Raw genomic sequence first — 14,406 nt, 5'->3', positions numbered from 1 at the left:
TATACTCAAAGAATGTTCCCCAGACATACAATCACCTAATTTTTGATAAAGGAGCAAGAAATCCTAAATGGAGCAAAGAAAGCCTCTTCAACAAGTGGTACTGGCACAACTGGCTAGCCACTTGCAAAAACTTGAACTTAGACCCAGAGCTAACATCATGTATGAAGGTTAAATCCAAATGAATGAAAGACCTCGATATCAGACCCGAAGCCATAAGACATATAGAACAACACTCCAGGACATTGAGACTAAAGGCATCTTCAAAGAGGAAACTGCACTCTCCAAGCAAGAGAAAGCAGAGATTAATAGATGGGAATATATTAAACTGAGAAGCTTCTGCACCTCAAAAGAAATAGCGCCCAGGATACAAGAGTCCTCCACTAAATGGGAGAAACTATTCACCTAATACCCATCAGACAAGGGGCTAATCTCCAAAATATACAAGGCGCTGACAGAAATTTACAAGAAAAAAACATCCAATCCCATCAAAAAATGGGGAGAAGAAATGGACAGACACTTTGACAAAGAAGAAATACAAATGGCCAAAAGACACATGAAAAAATGTTCCACATCACTAATCATCAGGGAGATGCAAATCAAAACAACTATGAGGTACCACCTCACACCACAGAGATTGGCACACATCACAAAGAATGAGCACAAGTGTTGTAAGTCAGCCCCTGAAGAGGTTGACTGATGGAGGGATGGAGGATGAGGTGCTTCCCGTCCAGCTCGGAGCACGCCTCTGCCACCCTGTCTAGCCAATGGTTCTGAGGTGAAACGGTGGGTAAACAGCTCGCAGACAGTCAGGCTTGTGGAAATATTAGCTTTATTCGGTGGACAAGACTGAAGTCCAAAGACTCAGCATAAGTTCCAGCAAAAAGCCTCTCGCCTTTCACAGACCCTTGTTTTTATCCCCCAGAATAAGGTACCACCCAATGGTGGGATCAGATACCACCCAATGGTGGAAGCAGAATCAGATACCACCCTAGGGTGGGGGCAGAATGTCAGGTCACACCCTAGGGTAGATAGAGCACAATCACCCATCAGGGTAGGGTCAGTAACATAATAATCCCATAAAATATTTACATACACAACAAACAAGCAGTGTTGGCGGGATGTGGAGAGAAAGGAACTCATCCACTGCTGGTGGGAATGCCGTCTAGTTCAACCTTTATGGAAAGCAATATGGAGATTCCTCCAAAAACTGGAAATCGAGCTCCCATATGACCCAGCTATACCACTCCTAGGAATATACTCTAGGAACACAAAAATACAATACAAAAACCCCTTCCTTACACCTATATTCATCGCAGCACTGTTTACTATAGAAGACTCTGGAAACAACCAAGATGCCCTTCAACAGATAAATGGCTAAAGAAACTGTGGTATATATACACAATGGAATATTATGCAGCTGTCAGGAGAGATGAAGTAATGAAATTTTCCTATACATGGATGTACATGGAATCTATTATGCTGAGTGAAATAAGTCAGAGAGAGAGAGAGAGAGAGAGAAAGATGCAGAATGGTCTCACTCATCTATGGGTTTTAAGAAAAATGAAAGATATTCTTGCAATAATAACTTTCAGACACAAAAGAGAAAAGAACTGGAAGTTCCAGCTCACCTCATGAAGCTCACCACAAACGGGGATGAGTTTAGTTAGAGAAATAACTAAGTTTCAAACTATCCTAATAATGAGAATGTATGAGGGAAATTGAAAGCCTGTCTAGAGTACAGGCGGGGGGTTGGGTGGGGAGGAGGGAGATTTGGGACATTGGTGATGGGAATGTTGCACTGGTGATGGGTGGTGTTCTTTACATGACTGAAACCCAAACACAATCATGTATGTGATTAATTTGTTTAAATAAAAAAAGGTTAATAAAAAACAGAATAAATAAAAGAAATAGCACCTGGCTCAGGGGATCATTAAAAAAAAAATAACTGTCAACTGTAAAGAACTTTAAATCTCCCTGAAGATTCTCCTTTGTACATGCCTAAGGAGGGGAGGTATGCCTTCCTGGTGGCGACAAGTTCTTCCCAAAGCTGATATTTTATCATTTAGTACTGGCATTAAAACAGAGAGATCGCCCCCCATGTCCTACCAATGATTACAAGCCAACTACCATCTCTACAAACTCAGAGTTTGAAAATGACTCCACTAGACACCTATGCCCCAAGACTAGGGTCAGGTGGACTATCCAGTGCTGGCTATTCAAGTCCTGGGCAATGTCAAATGTTTCAATGTCTGGAACAGTTATAGATTTATCAACAGAAATAACACCAAAGAAGATGTCTTTGTTTACTGGGCAGCATGGAGAAACAATCACAAAAAGTTTCTGTATAGTGTTGGAGATGGGGAGACTTTGGAATTTGATGTCGTGAAAGGAGAGAGGTGTCTAAAAGCTTCTAATGTATCTGGACCTGGCAGAGTGCCAGTGAAAGGTAGACAATAATGTCCCAATTGACATTGGTTCTGTCCATTTATCCCCCAGCCTTGCTCAGCTGCCAAACCACCTATGGTAGCAGAAGTTCCCTCAGATGGGACAGAAGCGGGCAGTGAAAGAGGAGAGATCTGAAGACACTGGGCAGCATCCCAGATGCCAATGCCTACCACCTTTCTTCTACCAAAGGTGTTTTACGTGAGGACTTTGGCCCCAAAACCTGCAGCAGCTTATTGAAGTCACTGGTGGGGTTGAAAACAAAGGGACAGCTCCATTGGAGGGTGACCAACAGTAGTAAGATGAGTGACCCCCCCGCCCCCAATCCAGATTCTAGCTCAGGAACCAAAGGCTTTTCTGTCCCAGGTGACCTCAGCAACCTACCATAGAAGATGGAGATGGAGAAACCAACCAGAGTCCAACTGAAGAGAAGTGGCTTTCAGCTTCTACACCTGAATCACTTCCAAAAAATTAACTTTATTCTAGGTTACTATATTGCTGGTTAAACTGTCTATCTGTGTAGATCTTGATAGCTACTCTTTTGGTCTAGATCTCACTGCAAACAGATAATTATGTATCCAGCTCTAGTGGTTTAATATTAGTTTGGGGAGGTACATAATATTTTGTTAGATTTTTAATGGTTCTCAGCTATCCTAGTGAATGTTTTCCAATTGCTATGATGTTTGATTGTGTATATAATTTAGCAACTTATTTTCAAATTATGTACGCTTGCAAAAATGTCTTTGTCCACAGAAGTTTATGGAAAAGAAACTTGGATACTATAGATTTTTATTATAGTACTCATTAAAAGAATGTTTTAGCAAACTTATTTTCAAATTATATATATATATATATATCTGCAGAAGTGTTCTAATTATTTTGTCTAGAAAAGTCTATGGAAAAGAAACTTGAATTCTCTAGACTTATATTGCAGTGCTCATTTTAAGAATGTTTAGAAACTTGTTTTCAAATTAATATATCTGCAGAGAGGTTCTAATGTTTATATTCCAAAATTTCTATGAAAAAATTTGTGATATGTATAAGGTGGATATGGAAAAAGCTGATTGTTTTGAGAATGATGTGTGCACCATCTAACCTATAACACTTTTATAATTAAGTTTACCCTCACTAGCAGTGATTCCTAGGAATTAGCTATAACAGTAACTGGCTTAAACTTTTCTCACCACCTGACTTGATGCTAAAAGTGTTTTTTTTTTTATTATTTCCCCAGTTTTTACTATGCTATGCAAACTAATAACCACTTTTAAAAGTTCTGATCTGGGTCTCCCATCTCTTGCAGAAGACAGTAGAACACAATTTATGTACTCCTCTAAAATTTTGAACAAAAAAGGTGAGTTGTTAGATTACAGCTTATTTCACCCAAAATAAAGTTCATCCCAGGTTTCTTTGTATCTGTTTATTTACAACTGGGTTTCACCCAAAAGAAAGATCATCCCTGGTATCTTTTTGCTTACAACTTGGTTTTATCCCAAAATAGAGATTGTCTTACATGTAAACCTGGACTGGACAGGATATCCTGAGCTGTCTGTCCTTACTCTGTCCACACTCCCTTATCTGGAGGTGGTCCTTGTACTCAATACAAATGACAGTTCTGGCAGGCAGTTCTCTTGATACAAGGTTAAAGATTGCCAGAATACCTGTGTTTCACCCTCAGCCTGGTTTGGTTTATTTTGTGTAGTGACTCTGCTTCAGACCTGAGTTGGAAATATGGTAAGTGGAGTGATTTTAAAATTACCTAGCTCTGTCTGTGCTACTTCAGTTATATTCTCTCTATCAAAGTTTTCCTTCAGTAAACCTAAGAACTGCACAAACATTTGAGCTAGATCATGGTAAGACTATCAAAGTCAGAACCTCAGGCTCTTGGGCCAGAGCTATAGTATAGCAGGTAGAGAACTCTCCTTGCATGCAGCTAACTTTCGTTTTTCCCCTGCCTGCCAGCCCATATGATACCCTGAGCCTGCCAGGAGTAATTTATGAGTGCAAAACCAGAGGTAATCCCTGGGTACTGCTGGGTATGACCCAACCCCTTCCCCAAAAAAGAATCCCACACTCTCTTCCAAGGTCCTTTGATTTTCCTGGGAAAAAACACTTCCTTAGCCCTTGAATGTGTTTCTTAACTTACTGGAAACAAAGCCATCTTGTTTCATCAAAATCCTGTGAAGGATAGAATTTGAGCAACAGTTTGGTCCACCTATGTGGAGTTTGATACATGTTTAATCAACCAGGCCCAATAAATGAGATATTTATGACCTTTAAAATAAAAATATATTTTGAAAAAGTAATGTGTGTAAACTTACTCATTTATAATCACAAGATCAAAGGAAACAACTGTTTCTTCAAAATTAAAAAAGACAAACATATTTGTATACATAAATATGTTTCTACATATATTCTTATTGACATTTGTAAATTATATATGAAAATCATTAGATATAAATTATTCTTACTAAATACATACTCTAAAATAAGTATATTATTTTAAAAATGAACAATAGTATAAATACATTTAATTTTTGTTTGAATAAAGATTTCATGTAATAGGGGTAAGCCTACTATCCCTTTAGGTTACATTTATATTGTCACCTATTTTTATGATTAAAGTTTTATTAAAACAGAAAATTTCACTCATTGTATCTTGACTGTGGCTGCTTCTTAATTATAATATCAAAAGTAATCATATGGCAGGTTCAATGAAAAATATTTACTATCTGTTCTTTTACTAAGAAATTTTGTAAATTTATAAACCAACATATTTATTTTATAGGCACATAAATAACTTATCTGTAACACATTTCAAAATGTTTAAATGCTGCTTCTAAAAATAAATGATTAGTTTTTATTGTCAAAAAATTCTGTTGCTTTGATAATAGTCCAAGAACAAGAGTTGTCACTATTTCAAAAAGAGATACTGACAAAGAACAGTATTTTGTATAAGCATATTTTATGTGAGGAAAAACAAATATTTCCAAAGTAGATTCATTCTATTTACTTTCTCTTAGTTTGCTGTCATGCTAGAGCTGTTTTTCTAAGTGACAAGTTGGATCTACTCACTGGTCTGCAGGCATGTGTATGTTTGTGTGTGTGTTTATGGTATGGTTATTTATGTGGAAGTTGGAGAAATACCAGCCCTGTCCCATTGGCCCTTACAGTAATGTGAATACTTGGTCTCACATTTCCAATTTCTTTTACTCTTTCGGCGAATCATGGGAAGCAAAACATTCAACAATATCAATGTGGAGTCTGGGCTGGTTAGAAAAAGTCTATCCAGTGTTCTTCCCAGGCCCCTCTCCTTCCCTCCCGTGGTGCTCCGCACCCCACTAAAGTCTGATACTAATAAGACCCTTTCAGGTGGCTTGAGAGATGCCCAGTCCCGCCAGATACCAAGCGAGCATCTTTCATTCCTGGAAAGGACAGCAAGTAGACTAGTGGACACTGCGAGCCAAAGGACCATCAGCTATGATGGGCTGCTTTCTGCAGACTTGTGGAAATGACCTTTCTCTCCTCTCCTGCAAGAGATCTTGAGAAGTTTCATGTCTTATCTTGGAGACTCAGCAGGGAAACTGAGTATGGCTCTGCTGGAGCTCCTAGGACAGCAGCAGGAGGAGTTGACAACCAGGGTTCTTCCTCATGCTAACTAATGCAAGCACATTTCTTTCACTTGCTAAATTAATTTGACTTCCTTAAACCAAAGAGAATACCTTCATATAACAAATAAACAAATTAACTAACAAAGCCCTACAGGCTCTGAATTTTCATTTCTAAAGCTAAACGAGCCTTCCAGCCATTGCTTCATTGATGGTTTGATCTCCAGGTTCTACCAGGATACTGTGGGCCTACTCAGGCCCTGAGGTACTGGGGGTTCCCCTCCCCTATGATCTAGGGCCTTCCCAAACATGCTGGAGCCCCAGAGTTTAAACCAGGGCAGAATATACAATACATGTGTGCTTTAAGCCCTATACTATCTTTCTCCTCTCTCTTACCCAAGTATTTGCATTTTAATTAGTAATTAATGAAAATTAAAAAAAACATCCAGGAATTAACGCCAAAATAATTGTCCTATTTCTTTTCTTTTTTGTTTTCTTTTTCTTTTTTTTTGTTTTTGGACCACACCCGGTAATGCTCAGGGTTACTCCTGGCTATGCTCTCAGAAATTGCTCCCAGCTTGGGGGACCATTATGGGTCATTAGGGGATTGAACCATGGTCAGTCCTAGACTAGCGCGGGTAAGACAGACATCTTTCCACTTACGGCACCTCTCTGGTCCCACAATTGTCCTATTTCAAGGTGGCTTTACACTTAGGATTCAATTCACATAGAAACACTATCCAGGTCTGATGCCTCATTCCAGCATGTTTTCTGCCAGTTCTGAACAAGGACAGCCACCCGTCATACTGCGGAGTGACTATTTCACTCCATGCCACTGTTCTCAAATCATGAGCTGGAAATATTTCTTTTTTCCAAACCATTTTATTCCAGTTCATTTTTCCATTCTAAATTATATATGTTATCACTGGAGCCAACAATGTCTTCACAGCAGAAATCCTTTAGTTTTCCCTCTGCCATCTGCTTATGTAGACTGTTAGGTGCACTTTCAGTAAAAATCTGTCTGAACAGCACAGGAGGAAAATGGCTTCTAGCCCGTCAGAGAAGGGCTTGGCTTGGGTGGGCATAGTTATTATTAATTGTCTGGAAGAAGCAATGGCTACTATTATTGTTAAGGTAGAATTAAGTGAAATTAGTGTTTAGTGTTAAGTGCTAAGTGTAGTATGACAGATAATAGCTAAATGTAATAATCAAATATAGACACCTATTTAGTTGAAGGCTTCTTCTTTTTTTTTTTTTTTTTTGCTCCTAATCTTTGCTTTATTTCTACACATAATCCTATAAGTATTTTAGGTAAATCATCAGTATTAACAAAAATATTATTTTTTTTTCTTAACACCACCCATCACCAGTGCAACATTCCCATCACCAATGTCCCAAGTCTCCCTCCTCCCCACCCGACCCCCGCCTGTACTCTAAACAGGTTCTCAATTTCCCTCATACATTCTCATTATTAGGACAGTTCAAAATGTAGTTATTTATCCAACTAAACTCATCACTCTTTGTGATGAGCTTCCTGAGGTGAGCTGGAACTTCCAGCTCTTTTCTCTTTTGTGTCTGAAAGTTATTATTGCAAGAATGTCTTTCATTTTTCTTAAAACCCATAAATGTGTGAGACCATTCTGCGTTTTTCTCTCTCTCTCTGACTTATTTCACTCAGCATAATAGATTCCGTGTACATCCATGTATAGGAAAATTTCATGACTTCATCTCTCCTGACAGCTGCATAATATTCCATTGTGTATATGTACCACAGTTTCTTTAGCCATTCGTCTGTTGAAGGGCATCTTGGTTGTTTCCAGAGTCTTGCTATGGTAAATAGAGCTGCAATGAATAAAGGTGTAAGGAAGGGGTTTTTGTATTGTATTTTTGTGTTCCTAGGGTATATTCCTAGGAGTGGTATAGCTGAATCATATGGGAGCTCGATTTCCAGTTTTTGGAGGAATCTCCATATCGCTTTCCATAAAGGTTGAACTAGACGGCATTCCCACCAGCAGTGGATAAGAGTTCCTTTCTCCCCACATCCCTGCCAACACTGTTTATTCTCATTCTTTGTGATGTGTGCCATTCTCTGTGGTGTGAGGTGGTATCTCATCGTTGTTTTGATTTGCTTCTCCCTGATGATTAGTGATGTGGAGCACTTTTTCATGTGTCTTTTGGCCATCTGTATTTCTTCTTTGTCAAAGTGTCTGTTCATTTCTTCTCCCCATTTTTTGATGGGATTAGATGTTTTTTTCTTGTAAAGTTCTGTCAGTGCCTTGTATATTTTGGAGATTAGCCCCTTATCTGATGGGTATTGGGTGAATAGTTTCTCCCACTCAGTGGGTGGCTCTTGTATCTTGGGCACTATTTCCTTTGAGGTGCAGAAGCTTCTCAGCTTAATATATTCCCATCTGTTAATTTCTGCTTTCACTTGCTTGAAGGCTTCTGTTTCTTGCTTTCTTTACCCTCCCTCATCTTTGTCCTCCATCCTCTTGCTCTCCTCCACCCTCTTGCTCTGGAATTCCTTCAGTAATTCAATTAAGTGATAAAATGCAAACGCCTGTTTAGTTGAAAGCATCTGCATTTTTTTTTTACCCCCACTCTTGTCCTCCACCCTTGCTCTGAAATTTTCCCAGTAATGTCAACAGATTGGATATTGTGCTTGAGCCCAGATAAGAGATTGGTGCATTCTACAAGTCCTACTTTCTATATCGACCCTCCCCTCAACACCCCTAAAGCCTATAAAAGATACTTTCCTAAATTGCTAGGGGCCTGCTGTTTCAGTTTGCATGACAGATCAGGTCGACGCAGCTAGCTGGAATCAATAAACTTGCTTTACTGTTGCATTCTCTGAAGATTCATCATCTTTCTTTGAGGCAGGGGGCTTTCTCAGACCCTTAACAATGATCATCTTTGAGAACTATTTCATGCCCTAAATAATTGAGAGAGAGGCTCTGTGCTTGTGTGGAATCCAGTCTTTGGAAATGCCTGAGGTTGTGAGGGTATAAAGTGAACCTAGGTAAAAACCTAACAAAGGCTTTTTCTCCTACTTCCTGTTTTCTTAAACATTTCTTTTAGCATGTAAAACCACAACTGGATTACAGAACCATCCCCCACCCCTGGTGACACTTAGGGGTTACTCCTGGCTATGTGCTCAGAAATCGCTCCTGGCTTGGGGGACCATATGGGATGCTGGAGATCAAACCATAGTCCACCCTGGGTCAGCCGTGTGCAAGGCAAACTCCCTACTGCTGCGCTATTGCTCCAGCCTTAGAAGATTCTTTGGAATCCTTTACATTCTTTGGAATGTAAATAAAGGGCCAGTGCTCCCAGGTAAGTAACCAGTGTTCACCTGGGATATTGGAAACCACTATTGAGTTGAGAGTTGGCCTTCTCCAAAAAGCCCCAAATGGAACATTAAATGTAACACAAATAATTGTTGATTGACTTTTCACTTTTCTACCTGAAACAATGAAATATCAGAAAAAATCCAGATGTATTTTTAAAAAACTGATTTGGAGTCCAAAGTATAGAATGAAGTTTTCATATTAACCCCCCCCATTTCAGGGCAGAAACTTAATTTTCTCACATTATATGGTTTGTGGTCATGAGCTAAAGCAGATGTTTCACACCATAGTTTAGTAATTTAAGCAATTTCAGACAAAAATATTGTTTCTTATTCAAGAAATGAACAAATGGTAAGTATTTTACTAATGAAAGCCTTTGAGTAACAAATGAACTGACAGCTTGGTTTCTTCATTATTTAAGAATTTTAAGGAAAATGACTGAGTTCTATGTCACCAGTTTATTGTGCTGGATGTATCTAAACAAACCTTAGAACCACTTTCTTATGCACATAAACGAATGTCATTTTCATTGTAACACATCCAACGATTTTTTAAAAATTTCTTTGAATCTTATAACTTGTCACCTTTGCCAACTTTATTAGAGGAACAACACTCTGTAATAATAGGATATACATTACATTTTGTAAAGAAACTATTATAAAAAATAAATAGAGTTTCCATTGGCAGAGGCAGCTGTCCTTCTGGTGATAAGTTTGGTGTTGGATTGACTTATGGATGAAAGTAGAATGAACATTCTTGTAAACAAACCCCAGTACTTCAATCAAAATGACTAAAAAAATAAAACAAACCAAACAAGAAAAAACAAACACCAAGTCATTTTCATAGGACATTGGGTTTAGAAGCCCAAGTTCACTCATATCAATATCCTGATGACTGACCTATGGACAATTTTCAGCCACTCTGAATGAATCAGAGTCTCCCCCCCCCCCCCCCACACACACACACATTCACTTCACACAGTGCTGGAGTTCCTGGGATTTCTGAGAAGCAGCCAGGCCCACAAAAGTGTTGCACTAACCTGACCAGTCATGGATTTTAGTGGAGTTTCTCTGTGTGTCTCTTTCTCTGCATCAAGATCAATCTTGTGACTGAGGTGGGCAAGGGATGCTTCCGGGCTCCTCCTGGGACCTGAGGGCCTTGATACCGAGACTGACACGTAGTGGCTCCAATAAATCTTGTTGATGAATACAGTCTTTCCTCCTGACAACTTCAAAGATTAAGAGGAAAGCGCGCGCTCACACACACAGAACCCGAAGCTGGTCAGAACAGAGAACTAAGCAAACCAGCTAAGGAGATCTTGCTGGTGCCAATGTCAGTCCCCTGAACAGCCTCATTCAAACCCTATTTTCAGAATTTAATGTGAAATTTAGCTTGGGAGGCAATAAATGCCATGTCAACTTCTTTGACAATGTTATTTCTTAATTTGGAGAGTGGATTCCTGGTTGTTTTGTCATTTTTCTATAACTCGCAGATAATCAGATTAAGTCATTGTATCTGTTAATAATAGTACAAATTATTTTTTTTATAAAGGTAGCTAATCAAAAAACATTTTAAGTATACCAGATGCAAGTGAAGAATGCATGATTTTTTTTTTCCGCACGCTTTTTTTTTTTATAAGAGCAATTCTCTCATCCCAGAGAACGATGCTGTCAGAAGGTGGCAGTGCAATACTTCTTTTTCCAAGTGGAACCAAGCATTCCAGAAAAACCAAAATGTGGTCCTTTACAGCTGCAGCCTCTGGCCAGGCACAGTCCTGCAACTTCCTCTCATTGCCTGGATGTGTCATTAGGAAAGTCGCCGTTTAAAGCCTGATGCTGGTGCAAAAGTTTTAATTGGAAAATTTTGTGCATGTTCAATTCATCTTACATTATTTTTATTTCAAAATTCACTGCCCTTTTTATTTGGCATTTCCAAAGTAGAAAATAGATTGTAACTGGGATAAAAGTGTGTGTGTATGTGTATGTGTGTGTGTGTGTGTGTGTGTGTGTGTGTGTGTTTGTAGTAAAGTTTCTTTAGGAATCATTTTCATTTTCACTATGAAACAAAAATATGTGTTAAATATTCAAGCATAGTTGATTATGGAAAACAAATTCACCAGATGAGAATGAACAGTAAAATTGTGTTTCCTCTTGGAAAAAGAAGAGAAGATGTTTGGTGGGTGGTAGCAGGCATAAAAGAAAAATAAACTCTACCTTTTTTCAGACTCAATATTCATATTAACAGAAAACAATCAGCAAAAGAAAGACTGCTGTGCCAGAGTATTTATTGAAATAATTAGGTTCAAGGAAGCTAACTATGGCTGAGGTGACTCGAATACAGTAAAATGATAATTTGCCTTTAGTTAAAGTTGCTTCTTTTAGTGAAGGCAAGTTATCACTTTATTCAATTACTTTATGCACACATTTCAATAATTGATTATTCGCCAACAAAGAGACATGTTCAGTTGTTAAAAATGTCAAAGGAAGCTCCTTTGAAGATGGCTCTAGTCTAAGTAGAATTGTTTTATAGTTAAAGGAGTGTAATTTTATTGGAACTATGAGCATGAAACTATTCCTTAAATGACAGTTATTTATTCACACTTATATTTGTATTTGTATTACTTTTACATATTCTATATTACATGCATCTCATAATAAATTTATTTTATATTTACATTATGTTTCATTTGGAAATACCAGATAGAAAGGGTAGTGAATTTTGAAATAAAAGAATGTAAGATAAAATGGGGGAAAAAAGGAAAAGTCAATTATTATATTTCTAAAATAAATACATTAACATGGCATAAAGCTGGCTTTGGCATACGCTCATTCAAACCAAATTCTACAAAGACTGTGTCAGAGATAAAAATGGAGGTTTTTTTTGTTGAACTTTATTTCTTACCATCTTTCTAATAACAGGCTATTTCTTTGGAGGTGGTTAAACTAAAAGAAGATTAGTCTCTAGAGATACCATGGAGTTAAGGTGTTTGCCTTGCAAGCAGAAGGTCGGTGGTTCGAATCCTAGCATCCCATATGATACCCCGAGCCTGTAGGAGCGATTTCTGAGCATAGAGCCAGGAGTAACCCCTGAGTGCTGCCGGGTGTGACCCCCCAAAAAAAGATTAGTCTTGTAAGAAAAGTATTTATGAGGCAATTAGGGAACAGAACAACCAAGTAGTTCAATATGGATTGGCTGTAGAGCTAGCAACTCAGTAATAAGAGAAGTGGGAGAGTCGGAAAAGTGTTCATGAGAACCCAGAGATCTGACTTATGGACTATCAGTTTCTGTCTTCTCCAATCTGCCTACTTCACAGAGTTGATCTTTGAGGTCTTACTACTGCATATGATACAGTGTTCAGACACAACTCATGTTGGTCTACAACCTGATACCTCAAATTATAACCAAGCACCTTGCATGTGTTCCTCAGTAATGAATGGTGCTATTGAGGAACTATGGGATTCATCTCTCTGCATGTGGCCTCATAGGAGAGGGAGCACCCCTTCCTTCTGAACTTTCTGGCCTTGACCTTCCAACCCCAACATAATTTATGATGCAAGAAGAACTTGCATCTGAAGAACAAGACACCCAAGAGAGCATTCAGTCTGAGCCCAAGTTCCCTGGGTTGGCCCTTGGAATTCTCAGTGCTGAGAACCTTCAGGACTCAAAACCAGCCAGAGAATGAAATACCTCTAACTTTTCTGTTCCAGGTATTACTTGCTACCCATAGGGAATCATGTACATGGTTTGTCTTTTTTTCTTCATTTCTCTGTTATGTAAAAATATTTTAAAAAACACATGCATTCGTAACATGGACCAATGGGTTTGCAGAGAGTTAGTTGAACAATGCTGGTCTGCCATGAGACTCCATTTATATTTGCAGTGACAGTTTGGAGAACTAAAGTAAAGAGAACAAACCAGGAGTCAGGGCTATTCTTGGTGTAAGTCTGAGCACTGTCAAAGGAGCTTTCCCACCTTGCTAAGGGCTGTTTTCTTTTATGTTTTCAGGCATTTATTCCCTGTTTAGGGTCTTAGATTTTATTCTACAGACTGAGGGGTAATTTTGTAGATGTTTTGTCAACTGCTACAGTTGGTTTTAAAGTAATCACAAAACACAAAACAGTTCAAAATTTGGATGTAGTGTCTGTCTAAGCATCATGCTAGTAAAGAAGTTACACCATATGTTTTAACTTTTTATTCTAGGTTTATGTCTTGCTTTTGGGATGAGAAATCATATGACACTTAGCAAATCCAGAAAAGTTTTTAGAAATGTCTTGTGTATTAATCATTATATCTTTGACTTCTTTCTCTTTTGAATTAGAATTTGTAGTTCTTAAAATTAGCATGGGCTAACTACAGGGAATTTTTCAAGTCCTTATCCACATTTTCATGCTGAAGTTATTGTTTGGGAAAGAAGAGCTAGAATCCTGATGGAACCATCTTAATAGCATGATTTATGGAAAAGATATTAGGATATATTTCACTTAAAGGACCATTATATTTGATGTTTTCTTTTTCTTCATTGTTTCCTGACTGACTCTCAAAAGTATTAAGGGCTTGTTTACTCCTGGTTCTGTGCTCAGTGCAGAGCTTAGGGTGTGAGATATGGTAGCAGAATCAAGCCAGTTTGGCAGTGTGCAAGGTCAGCATCCTATGCACTGCACTATTGCCTGGCCCCAACATGAAGCTTGCTTGAAATACCCTATCTGCAGTAAAAGAAACTTGCATTCTTTCTGGTACATTATTTTTAGACATTTGTAGATCCATTTCAATCTATCTTGATTGTTAAACAAACTTGAATTATAAATAGACATTCTTCTCCCAAGGTTTAAGTTTTTATCCCCCATGATTAAATATATTTTTGTTTTTGGCTTCTAAGTCAATAAAATAATATTTTAGATCTTATTAAAAATAGTTTGGAATGAGGCTGGAGTGATAGCACAGCAGTATGGCATTTGCTTTGCATGCAAACAACCTGGGGCAGACCTGGGTTCAATTCCCGGTATCCCAAATGG

Source organism: Suncus etruscus, chromosome 3, assembly GCF_024139225.1.
Source record: "Suncus etruscus isolate mSunEtr1 chromosome 3, mSunEtr1.pri.cur, whole genome shotgun sequence".
NCBI classification, from domain to species: Eukaryota; Metazoa; Chordata; class Mammalia; order Eulipotyphla; family Soricidae; genus Suncus; species Suncus etruscus.
The sequence above is the reverse complement of the archived record's forward strand: the minus strand, read 5'-3'. Positions refer to the sequence as shown.